Source organism: Panthera leo, chromosome D4 (assembly GCF_018350215.1).
Source record: "Panthera leo isolate Ple1 chromosome D4, P.leo_Ple1_pat1.1, whole genome shotgun sequence".
Taxonomy (NCBI): domain Eukaryota; kingdom Metazoa; phylum Chordata; class Mammalia; order Carnivora; family Felidae; genus Panthera; species Panthera leo.
Window position 1 is genome coordinate 259,635 of NC_056691.1, and position 12,399 is coordinate 272,033.

The following is a 12,399-nucleotide window of genomic DNA, read 5'->3' on the forward strand; positions in this document are numbered from 1 at the left end:
TGAAACCAATAGTGCACTGTATGTTAACTAACTAGAATTTAAATAAAAATTTGAAAACAGAACAAAAAACAAAAATGATTTTCCTCAAGAAGAGGAAGCCCAGGTACACTGAGAAGCAGTTGTGTGAAAAGAAGTGAAATGTTACGCCTGACACTGTAACACTGTAAGGAGTGCTCCGTATACTGGTTGCACTGCTCTGTTCATAATGGTTAATACTAGACAAACAGTAGACAAATGCAGCAGCAAATCAGTTGTTTTCCCAGAATATTGGCCTCCTTGCGTGTGTAGTTTGAGTACACATTCCAAACGTACTACTGAGTTTCTTCCAGCCTGATCAAAAGTTTCTTTTTTTCTTTGCTCTGAATAAAGCTGAACCATGGGTTCTCTATAGAAGGTGGTATTTGGGGCTTTCCTTCTGTTTTTAAAGAAATTTCTCCTTATTTTATTGTCTACTTAACTTTAGTTTAATTACCTTTTATTTTTTTAATGTTTATTTATTTTTGAGGGAGAGACAGAGAGTGAGCGGGCAGAGGAGAGAGAGAGAAGAAGACACAGAATCCAAAGCAGGCTCCAGGCTCTGAGCTGTCAGCACAGAGCCTGATGGGGGCTCGAACTCACAAATTGTGAGATCGTGACCTAAGCCAAAGTCAGATGATCAGCCGACTGAGCCACCCAGGCACCCCAGTTTAATGACCTTTTAAAAGTGGCATTGTAGGGGCGCCTGAGTTGCTCAGTTGATTAAGTATGCAACTCTGGATTTCAGCTCAGGTCATGATATCAAAGTTCATGAGTTGGAGCCCCATGTCAGGCTCTGTGCTGATAGCTCAGAGCCTGGAACCTGCTTCGGATTCTGTGTCTCCCTCTCTCTCTGCCCCTCCCCAACTCACGCTTTGTCTCTCTCTCTCTCAAAAATAAATAAAACTAAAAAAAAAAAAGAAAAGATGTTTCCATAACACAATGTAGGTCATAACTGCAATGTTACATAAGCAAAACTGTTTTGCTTAGAACCCACTTACAGTCTGTAACTCAGAAAGCTTTACTTCCTCAGAAAACATGAAGTCAATAAGCAGTTTATTTGAAGATATGGCATTAGATAATCTGCATATGAATATACATATATTATTCTGAAATTACATTACATCTGGGACTGATTGCAGCATCAGGAAGAGAGTTGGGCAATGCAAAGTTGGAGCAGGTGCTGATGTCCTGGGGCTCTGACTCAGCAGGTTTGCCAGGTCCCAGCTCTGAAAGTTCACCACTATCTCAGGTGACAAAGACTGTAACAGAGGATAATTTGACATAGTCTAGACTATATTTGCAGTTAGCTGTGTTTCCCCAGTGGCCAGGCTCATTATCCAGAGTTGGAAGCTTACCATCGAACTAACATTTATGGATTATTCAACTGTATTTCCACCCACTCTCAGAATAAATCACAGTTTGTGGGTTTGAGCCCCACATTGGGATCTGTGCTGACAGCCGGACCCTGCTTGGGATTCTCTGTCTCCCTCTCTCTCTCCACCCTTCCCTCTCTCTCAAAATACATAAATAAACTTTTAGAAAAAGCCAATTACCATACTAGCAAAATGAGTTTATTCAGGGATTGCAGAAGAATTGCAATTCAGGACAAACCATAGCCAAGTTGGGAGAACAAAGTGAAGGTCAATTTTCATGATTTTTTTTTTGTTTTGTAGTTTTTTGTTTTTGAGGGAGGAGGGGGGAAGCAGCGAGAGAGATGGAGATAATCCCAAGCATCCTCCACACTGTTAGCGCAAAGACGGATTTGGGACTTGATCTCACGACCTCGAGATCATGACCTGAGCTTATATCAAGAGTTGGATACATAACCAGACTGAGCCACTCAGGCATCCCTTTTATGAGGTTTTAAGAGGAAACTGGGAAAGGCTGTTTTGAACAAAAGTATATCTGAGAAGAAAAAGACTCTGAGGTTGTGGTGATTTCTCATCTGCAAGCAGTGGTTAATGTGTTGTTGCTGGAGCAAAGAGAGATCCTTCCTTTTCTTAAAATTCCTACCTGTGTCCTTCCTTATTGAAATAAAAATTATCTTCCTTCTTCCTGCTGATTGTGCAGGCTGCAGCAAGTGGGGTGTGCATGTTAGCCCCCGTGCAGGACTTCCCAACTCCGTTCTTTTTTTTTAAGCTATTTTTTTCCTCTTCTTCTTTTTAATGTTTATTTATTTTTGACAGAGAGAGAGAGAGAGAGAGAGAGAGAGAGAGCACAAGCAAGGGAGGGGCAGAGAGAAGGGGGAACAGATATCCAAAGTGGGCTCCACGCTGTCAGCGCAGAGCTCAATGCAGGGCTCAAACTTGTGAACCATGAGATCATGACCCTCTGAGCCAAAATCAGATGCTTAACCAACCGAGCCACCCTCCCAACCCATTCTTAACTGAGGCTTTCTTTATTTATTTTCACATAACTGTAACAAAAATAAGAAAAAGAGAAAATAAGTATTGGAGAGAATGTGGAGAAACTGGAACCCTCTTACATTTCTGTAGAAATGTAAAACAGTGTACCAGTGTGGGAAACAGCTTGGAGGTTTCTCCAAAAGCTAAACATAGAATTACAAACCAGCACTTGCACCTCTGGATATATACCCAAAAGAACTGAAAATGGAGTTCAAGAAAACCTTGTACAGAAATGTCCATGGCAGCACTATTAATGACATTCAAAAGGTAGAAAGAGCCCAAACACCCATCACATGATGCACAAATAAACAAATGTGGCATATAAATACAATAAAATGTTATTTAGTTTTAAAAACGAAGAAAATTCTGTGGTATGTTACAGCATGAATAAAACGTGAAGACATTTGTACTAAGTGAAATAAGCCATTCATACACACACACATACAATACTACATAATTCCACCTTGTGAGATTCCTAAAGTAGTCAGATTCATAGAAATGGAAAAAAGAATGCTGATCATCAGCGGCTGGCGGGAGGCGGGGGGTGAGGAGTCACTGGGGAGTGATTGCTGGGAGTGATTGCTTGCTGGGGGCCCAGTCTCCTTTGGTGGAATAAAAATGATGTGGAACTAGGTGAAGGTGATGGTTGCACAACCTTGTGAATGTACTACATACTTTAAAATAGTTAATTTTGGGGTGCCTGGGTGGCTCAGTCAGTTAAGCATCTGACTTTGGCTCAGGTCATGATCACGGTTCATGGGTTTGAGCCCCGCATTGGGCTCTGTGCTGGCAGCTCAGAGCCTGGAGCCTGCTTCAGATTCTGTGTCTCCCTCTCTCTCTGTCCCTCCCCTACTCCCACTCTGTTTCTCTCTCTCTCTCTCTCTCTCTCAAAAATAAACATTAAAAAAATTTTAATGGCTAATTTTGTGTTACATAAATTGCACCTCAACTTAAAAAAAAAGTGCAGGAAGGCCTCCTTTATGGTGAGCAAAGGCCTGGAGACAAGTGTGCAGATCAAGAAAAAAAAAGAAAGGGTGCCTGGTTGGCTTAGTCGGTTGAGTGTCCAACTTTGGCTCAGGTCATGACCTTGTGATTCCTGAGTTGAGCCCCATATCCAGCTCACTGCTGTCAGTGCAGCACCCACTTCGTATCCCATCTCCCTCTCTCTCTGCCCCTCCCCTGTTTGTGTTCTCTCTCTCTCTCTCAAAATTAAATAAACCTTTTTTAAAAAAGAAATGAAAATAGAAAAAGACCTTTGGCATAGTGTAGGTGTGTAGGCTAGGAGCTGAGAAGAGGTCACTCAGCCAGCCAGCCTTCATTACTGAGCAGGCATTGACCATTGTCATCCTTATCTGAAACTCAGGCTTTATTTTGTGCTTTTCTTATCATAAGTACCTAGTGTTATTTCCCAAGTCTATACTAATGCTTTCTTAATTGTTGCAACCAATATCTTGTCTTGGAAAACCAAGCTGCTTGGAAAACCAAGATAAAGAACTGCAAACAGCTTTGGCCTGGAGAAGAGGTGATATGCAGAAAATGGAACAAAAGTTGAGATCATAGCCTTCAGGAAAACCTGTGGGGCAAGCACTCACTCAGAAGCCCAATAAAAGTCTAGACTCCCAGCATTCACTCAGCTGGGCTGATAACCTCTTGTTAAATGGAAATCTGGAGAACTTGGGGACACCTGGTCTATACTGAGAAGCACACACACACACACACACGCACACACGCACACAGAGCAGATGTTGGCCTGTACAGTGGAATTCTGGAAAGGCTCATGACCCAGAACACAGGGCGTGCCTCCAGGCACAGCACCTGCCAACTCTGAGAAGAGTGACAAATCTCTATCTGGGCAGCCATTCTACCACAACATTCAGGGAGAGGAATTCACACAAAGGTCAGACCAGCATCTCAAAATCTGGCTCACAACCCTTGCCTTTGAAATCCCAAAAGCTGCAGGGGAGATCATATGAAAAGTACCACACTAGTAGTTTCCTGGGGAGCCTGGGGCTTGGTAGAAACTGTGGTTGGTTCTGGCTGGTGGCAGCCTGCCCTAGCACCAAGCACATGAACTTTCTGGTTTTCCAGGGTTGTTGATGATGACATCAGAGCACAGCTTGGAAAACCAATGGACCATGGCTGTATGTTGACAGTATGTTGGCTTTGTTCACAGCAGACTTCCTAATGCCAAGACCATTATTAGGCACATAGTAGGTGACAAAAAAAATAATATGTATCTGAATGACTGAGCCATAGAGAAGCTTGATCCCAGGTGCAAATTAGGAGACCTCATTGAACCTGCAAGTTCACGTCACTAGAATACAGTAAAAAGAAAGCTGAAAGACCCCAACCCTCACTAAACCCAGAGTGGGGAGCATCATTGCAATCCTTCATTACAACTCATTCAAGTTGTTTTGTTTTGGTTTTCATCCTTCTATTTTCAGATAGTAGCTTGTCACTTATTTGTAAAAAATGCCTTCACAAAAAAATTTAAAGGAATCAGAAAAATACAGCCTAAAGAGTTTCCTGGGTCCCCTTCTGGATCTTGTATACTCCACCAAGTTTCACTTTTAATATTGGAAAAGTAGCAGCTGTGGGAATGGACTTCTAAATGCCTTACTGGCCACACACCGCAAAGGCCGAAATGTGATAGAATGCACTCTGTAGGTGCTAAGTGCTCACCAAGACCCCACATGATTAGCCCTATTTTGCACATAGGAGAAAGATGAAAGTCATGATCTTTGCATACTGAGGTATGTGGACACTCACAAGAATGGGTTGGGGCCACGTTGCCTGCCCAGTGTTCATTCCCTAAGGCATAACAACTTCACTAGGGCATCATATGACGTGGCACTTGCTTCCTTACAGCAAGCTCTGACCTCCACACTGTCCCTCCTGTCCTGCTCCCCTTTGTCACACCAGAGGATCCCAGCAGCCCCATCTAGTGTACGTCCACATACTCTGCTCACGTTGCCTGCTTCGATCTGACTTGGCCTCACAGTCCATCCATCACTTCAGTTTTTAGTTTTCCTTCTGAAACACTTTAGAATTCAGCCATTCGCCATCCCCACTGTCACTTCTCACCTAGGCCCTGACCACAGCCTCCTGACAGTCTCCCTGTCTCCACTCTGGCCCATACATCCTATGTGCTACACTAGAATGGAAGAGATCATTGCACAAGGCAAATCACTGACTGTGTCATTCTTGAAACCTCTGATGGACTCTACCACATCTGGAGAGAAGTTGACATGGCCCCATAGAGGCCACATCTCTTGGCTTCATCTTCCTCTCTGCTTCTCTCACTTATAGTGCTCTAGCCACACTGTCCTTTGTCCCTCTCTCAGCCACCCCAAACTTATCCCCTTTCTGGGCCTTACACAGGGCCTTCTGTTTTGAACACTCACCTTTCAGATCACCTCATAACTGCTTCCTCATTGTCATTCAGGTCTTAATTAAAGTGTCTGCTTTTCAGAGATGCCATCTCAAACACCAAATAAAAACACTTTCACAAATTCTTATCTTTTCCATGGTAATTAATAGTACCTGACATGATCTTATTCATTTCTTTAAATGTTTATTCCCTCTCTTTTCAGAAGAATATAAGCTGCTATGGGACTCTGGCTTGTGATTAGAACAATGCCCAGCTTGGGCACGTAGGTGGCTCAGTCAGTTAAGTATCTGACTCTTGATTTCAGCTCAGGTCATGATCTCACAGTCTTGATATCAAGCTCCATACTGGGCTCTGTGCTGAGTGTGGAGCCTACTTGAGATTCTCTCTCCCCCTCTTTCTTTCTGTCCCTCCCCTGCTCACACTTGTATTCTCCGCCCCCATCTTTCTGTCTCAAAAAAAAAAAAAAAAAAGAACAATGCCCATCTCACAATAGGGAATCAAAACACGGAGGAAGAGAAAAAACGTACCAATTTGTTCACATTGGTTTCTGTGAGCATGAGGAAGGCAAGTGAGTTGAGAAAAAAGCAAGACTGTAAAATTTTTAAAAACGACCATGATAAGAATGAATGTATAGTGATACATGTTTTATGCATGCATAAAACTGAACATGTGTGAATATGTTTGTGTTATTAATGAAAAAATTACTTATGACTCTTGTTAAAGATAGTAAGGAAACTTTAAAGGGAACACTACAATGGGATTTTGTAGTTGGGGAGAGAGAAAGGGTTCAACTCATAACACAACAAAGAAAAATGGGAATTTATAGCCAAGTAGGTCAGTGGATAGAAAACTGAGAGGAAGCATCAGGGGTTAGAGACAATTCTGGCCAAATAGGATCCTGCTGAGTCCTAACAGGATTCCCACTGAAGGCAGTCTGGGGTGATCAATGTAAACCTCAACACCCCTTGGACTTCAGTAGTCAGCATCATTGTCAACTAGTTAATCGCATGCTGAGAGCAAGTAGTCCCTATAGGGGAGTATCTGTGGGCATGAGTCACAGGAAATACACCATGGGGCCCACTGGGAGTAGAAGCCAAGGGTGTCAACAGGGAAGACAAAGAGTATCAAAGACAAAAGTCACCCAGGAGAGCCCTGTCTCAACTACCCAGCAGCCTCTGCCAGCTTTCATGAAGCAAGATAACCTGGAGTTATGGTCCCAATGAGCAGGTGGATGCCCCAGAGGCATGACCGATTCCTCAGCCCTCTCTACCATGCAGCACTGGAACTGCCTGGGAGAGCCTTACATGCAAGCAGAAAAGTCCCCAGATTAAGATGTATGAATCTTCCAAACATTTTAAAATAACTACAGGTGTGTAAAAGACCAACCATCTCTGTCCTCCCAGGGCTGTCCTGGTTTTAACACTGAATGTCCCATAGTTGGTCAGCTAATTAGAGACTCTGAGGCAGGAGATGGGTTTGAGCATCACTCTCCTCTTCCTGTTACACTGATATCATGAGATGCTATTTAATAAACAAAATTTGGTTTCTACAAGAAAGCCAGACATTGAATTAATAGGTTGTGCTCATATTTGGCAATTAAATGGGACGATATATAGTCTGCATGGTTACCTTATTTCTGTTATACAATGACACCAAGTATCACAATGAATTTTCGTTAATGTCTCTACTACTGGATTGCTAGGTCTTGAAAAGCTTTATACTCCTATGAAAACATTTGTATGAAGAATTTTATTCTCCACATACTATTTCAAACAACTTACTCTGAAATTCCATTACTGAGAATTTTTGGATGGAGGAGGAGGGAGGCAATACCTTTTGGTTGTTCCATTTCTTATATGGATTGCATTGTCAATGAAACTACATCATTCTTTGAAAATTAGATAAAATGCTATCAGGGTTAGGGTTAGATTTCTCTGGTCATTTGATATTTTATTATCTATAATCATTCAACACATCTGTTTGGTCAAAGTGTATTCATTAATCAATGGATTATATATCTATCTGTTTTGGCAATTTAGATTGTATTTTATTCTGAGTTTTATCTTCTCCATTTTATGGGTTTTAATAGGGCCAATGGCTTTCAAGTTGGATTATAAGAAACCTTAGGTTTCTACATAGTGTACAATTGGCCATTGGTTTTAATTCAGATCATGTTACTTGTTCATTTCCAGTAAAATTAACATACAGTGTTATATTAGTTTCAGATGTATATAGTTGTATTTTTATGGAAACAAAGCTGAACTTGGGATTACACTCTGACCAAAGGCTCACTAACAGCAAATAAATTATAACCTGATAAGTAATGTCTTAAAGGCAAAGATACTATAATAATCCACTTTGAACATTTAAGGTGTCATGCTCCCCATCATTGTCTTTGAGATTATGAAAGAATAGTAGATTACAGATCACCCTTATTTAATAGATGAGAACACTGTGTCTCACGGATATGAAGTAACTTGGTCAAAGTGACATTGTTTTTAGTGGCTGAACTTTTGAGAATTGGAAAATAATTGGGGCATTGTTTGAGCTTCACAATGGTGTTGTAATCCAGTTTCAAGCAGCTAAGTCAATGTATGAGGGCAAGGACTTCATAAATTCAACAGCAAAAATGTTCTAACAGGAAATGAGAGACAACTTTATTCAGCATTTTCTTTCTCTTTTTTTTTTTTTTTGCAAAAGATTTAAAATAAGAATTAATAAGTTTGATTCACTAAGAGAACTGTGGAATACTTTCATAATTTCTTAAAGAATTGTAGTGAAAACGGAGTATCCCAAGATTTCCCAGCCTGTTAGCAGCACAGTGCTACCACATGAACACAAATGCCATGATCTCACAGCTCTGAGCACTTTACCACCAGATGCACCTGCTCACACTGGATTCCAGGCTAGCCTTCCCACTGTATTCTGAGGCTTCTCTCTGGTGGTGATACTTTTCACTGTGATGTTCTCATGCCCTTTGAGCCCTGGATGCAAGGCCAATGGTGGAGGTTCAGCTTTCTTGTTGCCCGACAGCTCCCAGATGAGATGAATGTTCCTCTTTCACTCCAGGTCAAGGAGGGTCATCTGGGCCACAATCTTCCCAAAGCCTATTGAAACTATATTAATTACATGGAGCTGTTTTGCTCATTACTTATTCAATTTGACATATCCAATTTGTAAGATAATATTAAATTGTGGTCACGAACTCTGGAGTCATTCTACATGTTTGAATCCTGGTACCACCACTTACTGATGGTGTGGCCTTGAGTGCCATAACTAATCTCTCTGCTTCTGTTTTCCTGAATTTTATTTTTATTTTTTAAATAAATGTTTGTTTGTTTGGAGAGAGAGTGTGTGTGCACAAGCTGGGGAAGGACAGAGAGAGAAGGAGAGAGAGAATCCCAAGCAGGCTCCATGCTATCAGCACAGAGCTGACGTGGGGCTCAAACCTACGAAACGCAGGACCATGACCTGAGCTGCTTAAGACCAAGCAAGACTCAGCTGCTTAACTAACTAGCCACCCAGGCGCCCCTTTCCTGCATTTTAAATGCAGACAATGCCTGCAGGTTTCTCATGATGCACTGACTGTGTATTAAACGGTTAGTACAGGCCTGACATTCAGTTAACTCTCAGTAAATGTGCTTTTATTCTTTCTATATGTTGACACTGGTATACAATTGTGAATAAGACACAGATTTGTCCTCAAAATACTTCTAGTCCAGTTTATTTGGGTGAGTTGAGTTTATTTCAATTCAACTATTTGTCAATAGATAATAGAAAGTATTTTTCTTAAAAAGGTGAGAAATATAGAAAGAATATATATACAAAGAATATACGCAAAGAAATATAGAAATTACAAATAATTATAATGAGTACAATAAATAAGTAGTGTGCACAAGGTAAAAGGCAGCAGCCACAGAGAAAGAGACCAGGAACTTTAAATTTTATTGTTATGTTAGCCTAAAAGTAAAAATGTCAGTTACTTTACTAGCAAAATGGGTTTATTTAGGAATAGCAGAGAATTGTAATCGTAACATGCAAGCTATAGTAAAACAAAAGGCAAGTCCAATAAACAAAGCAGAGAAATGTGGTTTCATGGAGAATATGGGGTAGGTTGGTTGGGAGGTGTTGTTTTGAATGAAAGTTTATTGAAGAATAGCAAGAATTCAGGGTGAGGAGTTTCTCATTAGCTGAGCTGCAGGGATAGTTAATTTCTTGCAGGAGATGCAGTGAACATCTTTTCCTGTTGGAGCCAGCATTTTGTTTGAAGAGCGCATGCACAGATGGAAGTAAACCCAAAGATAAAGACACTAAATTACCAAGAGATAAGAAGGTATGAATTAAGGCAGTGTGAGTAAGCAGGTGGAGAAAGACTTGAGATAGAATAAATAGGACATGATGGTTGCTTGCATGTGTGGGTAGAGAAAGAGAGGTAGGATATTAGAAAGGCTATAAAGTAACATTTGATAATTGATTATGAGGGAGTGGCAAGGAGGAGGAGCTGACCTACATCAGCAATAATTCCCACTTTAGGCATAGAGATTGTATCAAGTGGCAGCCGCACATATTCAGCATGTCAATATGTGAGAGAAGTAGGGCAAGCAGGAAAGTCCTGAAGTTCCTCACCTTTTGCATAGTTCACACACATTGCAGAATGAACTCTTCATCTACCTGGCTCATTCAAAATTCCATCCTTTCTTATGAAACGTTTGCCTGTTCAATCTGGTTCTGAACCACTTGTGTATGCATGGCAGCCTAACATACTTTTTTCAAAAGGTAAATTACATTTGACTTTAAACCAAATTTACTATATAGAATAGCTCTGTGATGCAAGGAATTGAGAAGATTGAGTAAGGATAGTTCTCCATAAATAAGAGGGGAATGAATAAGGTGAAACCTTTCAAACAACAGAGAGATATAAAAACATAGATATGTGTATACATGAGAGGGCCTAGATGCATTGATGCCTCAGTGGCGACAAGCACACTCACCACGCAAATCTTGGGTTTTTTTTTTTTAATTGTTTAAGTCTATTTATTTTGAGAAAGGGGAGGGGCAGAGAGAGGGGGAGAGAGAGAATCCCAAGCAGGCTCTGTGCTGTCAGCTGAGAGCCCAACATGAGGCTTGATCTTACCGATGTGAGATCATGACGTGAGCCAAAATCAAGAGTCAGATGCTCAACGGACTGAGCCACCCAGGTGCCCCCAAACTTGTTTTCTAAGTACCGGTCTCTAATAAAAGGAATTGGAAACAGCTGATTCTAGGGATGGTCTGAGAAAGTACAAGATGAATCTGAAGCATCTTGTAGAGTCAGAAAATAACAAAGTTCTTTTAAAAAAAAGAAAAGTAATTTCTGTAAAGGACATAGGAGAAAACCTGAAAGAGCCCCCAATGGCCAAAGATAGAACAATCTGAACAAAATAATGATAGAATTCTAGGTTGAGGCTGTTTTTCTTCTTTCATTACTCTAAAAATGCTGCTCCACTGTCTCTAGCTTGCATTGTTACTGAAAAAAATATGTCTCATTCTTATTTTTGCTCTTCTGTATGTGATGTGTCTCTTTTGGGAGGCTTCTTTTAAGATTTTCTGTTTTTAACTAGTTTTAAGCAATTTGGTTTTGATGTGCTTTGGTGTAGTTTTCCTCATGTTTCTTGTCCTTAGGGATTATGGAGCCTCTTGGGTCTGTGGGTTTATAGATTTCATCAAATTCATAAAGTTTTGGCCATTATTTCTTCAAATACTTTCTATGCCCCTCCCCATTCTCCTCTGGGGACTCAAATTATATATTAAGCTAGTGTGTGAATCTGGCACACACTGAGGCACTCCACTTCTTTTCCAGTTTTTATTTTCATTCTGTTTCATTTTGTATAGCTTCCATTGCTGTTTTCAAGTTCACTAATGTCTCTGCAAAGGCTAAACTGTTATCTGCAAACAAAGATAACTTCGTCTGTCATTTAGATGTCTTTTATTTCTTTTTCTTGTTGAGTTTCTCTGGCCAGGACTTCTATTATTAAAGAGAGTGGCTAGGTGGGCATCCCTACCTTGTGCCAGATCTTAGGTGGGAAGTTTTCATTTTTTCCCCATTTGTTATGATGTTAGATGAGGGCTTTTTCATATATGACCTTATTGTGTTGAGTTAGGTTCCTTCTATGCCTATTTTGTTAAGTCTTAATGACGAACAATATTGCGTTTTGTCAAATGTTTTCTCTGTATCTGTTTAGGTGATTAGGTGGGTTTTTTCTTTCATTTTGTTTATGTGGTATATTGTGTTTATTGTGTACATTGAACCACCCTTGTGTCCCAGGGATAAATTCCACTGGTCATGTGTATGGTCCTTTTAATGTGCTCTTGAATTTGGCTTGCTAATTTTTATTGAGGATATTTTCATCTGTGTTCATCAGAAATATTGGCCTGTAGTTTTCTTGTGGTGCTTTGGTCTGGTTTGGTATTCAGGTGCTGTGGTTCTCATAAAATGAGATTTGAAGTATTCCCTATTTCATTTTTTTAAACAGTTTAAGAAAGAATGGTATTAATTATTCTTCAAATGTTTGGTAGAATTCACCTATGAAGCCACCTTGTCCTGAT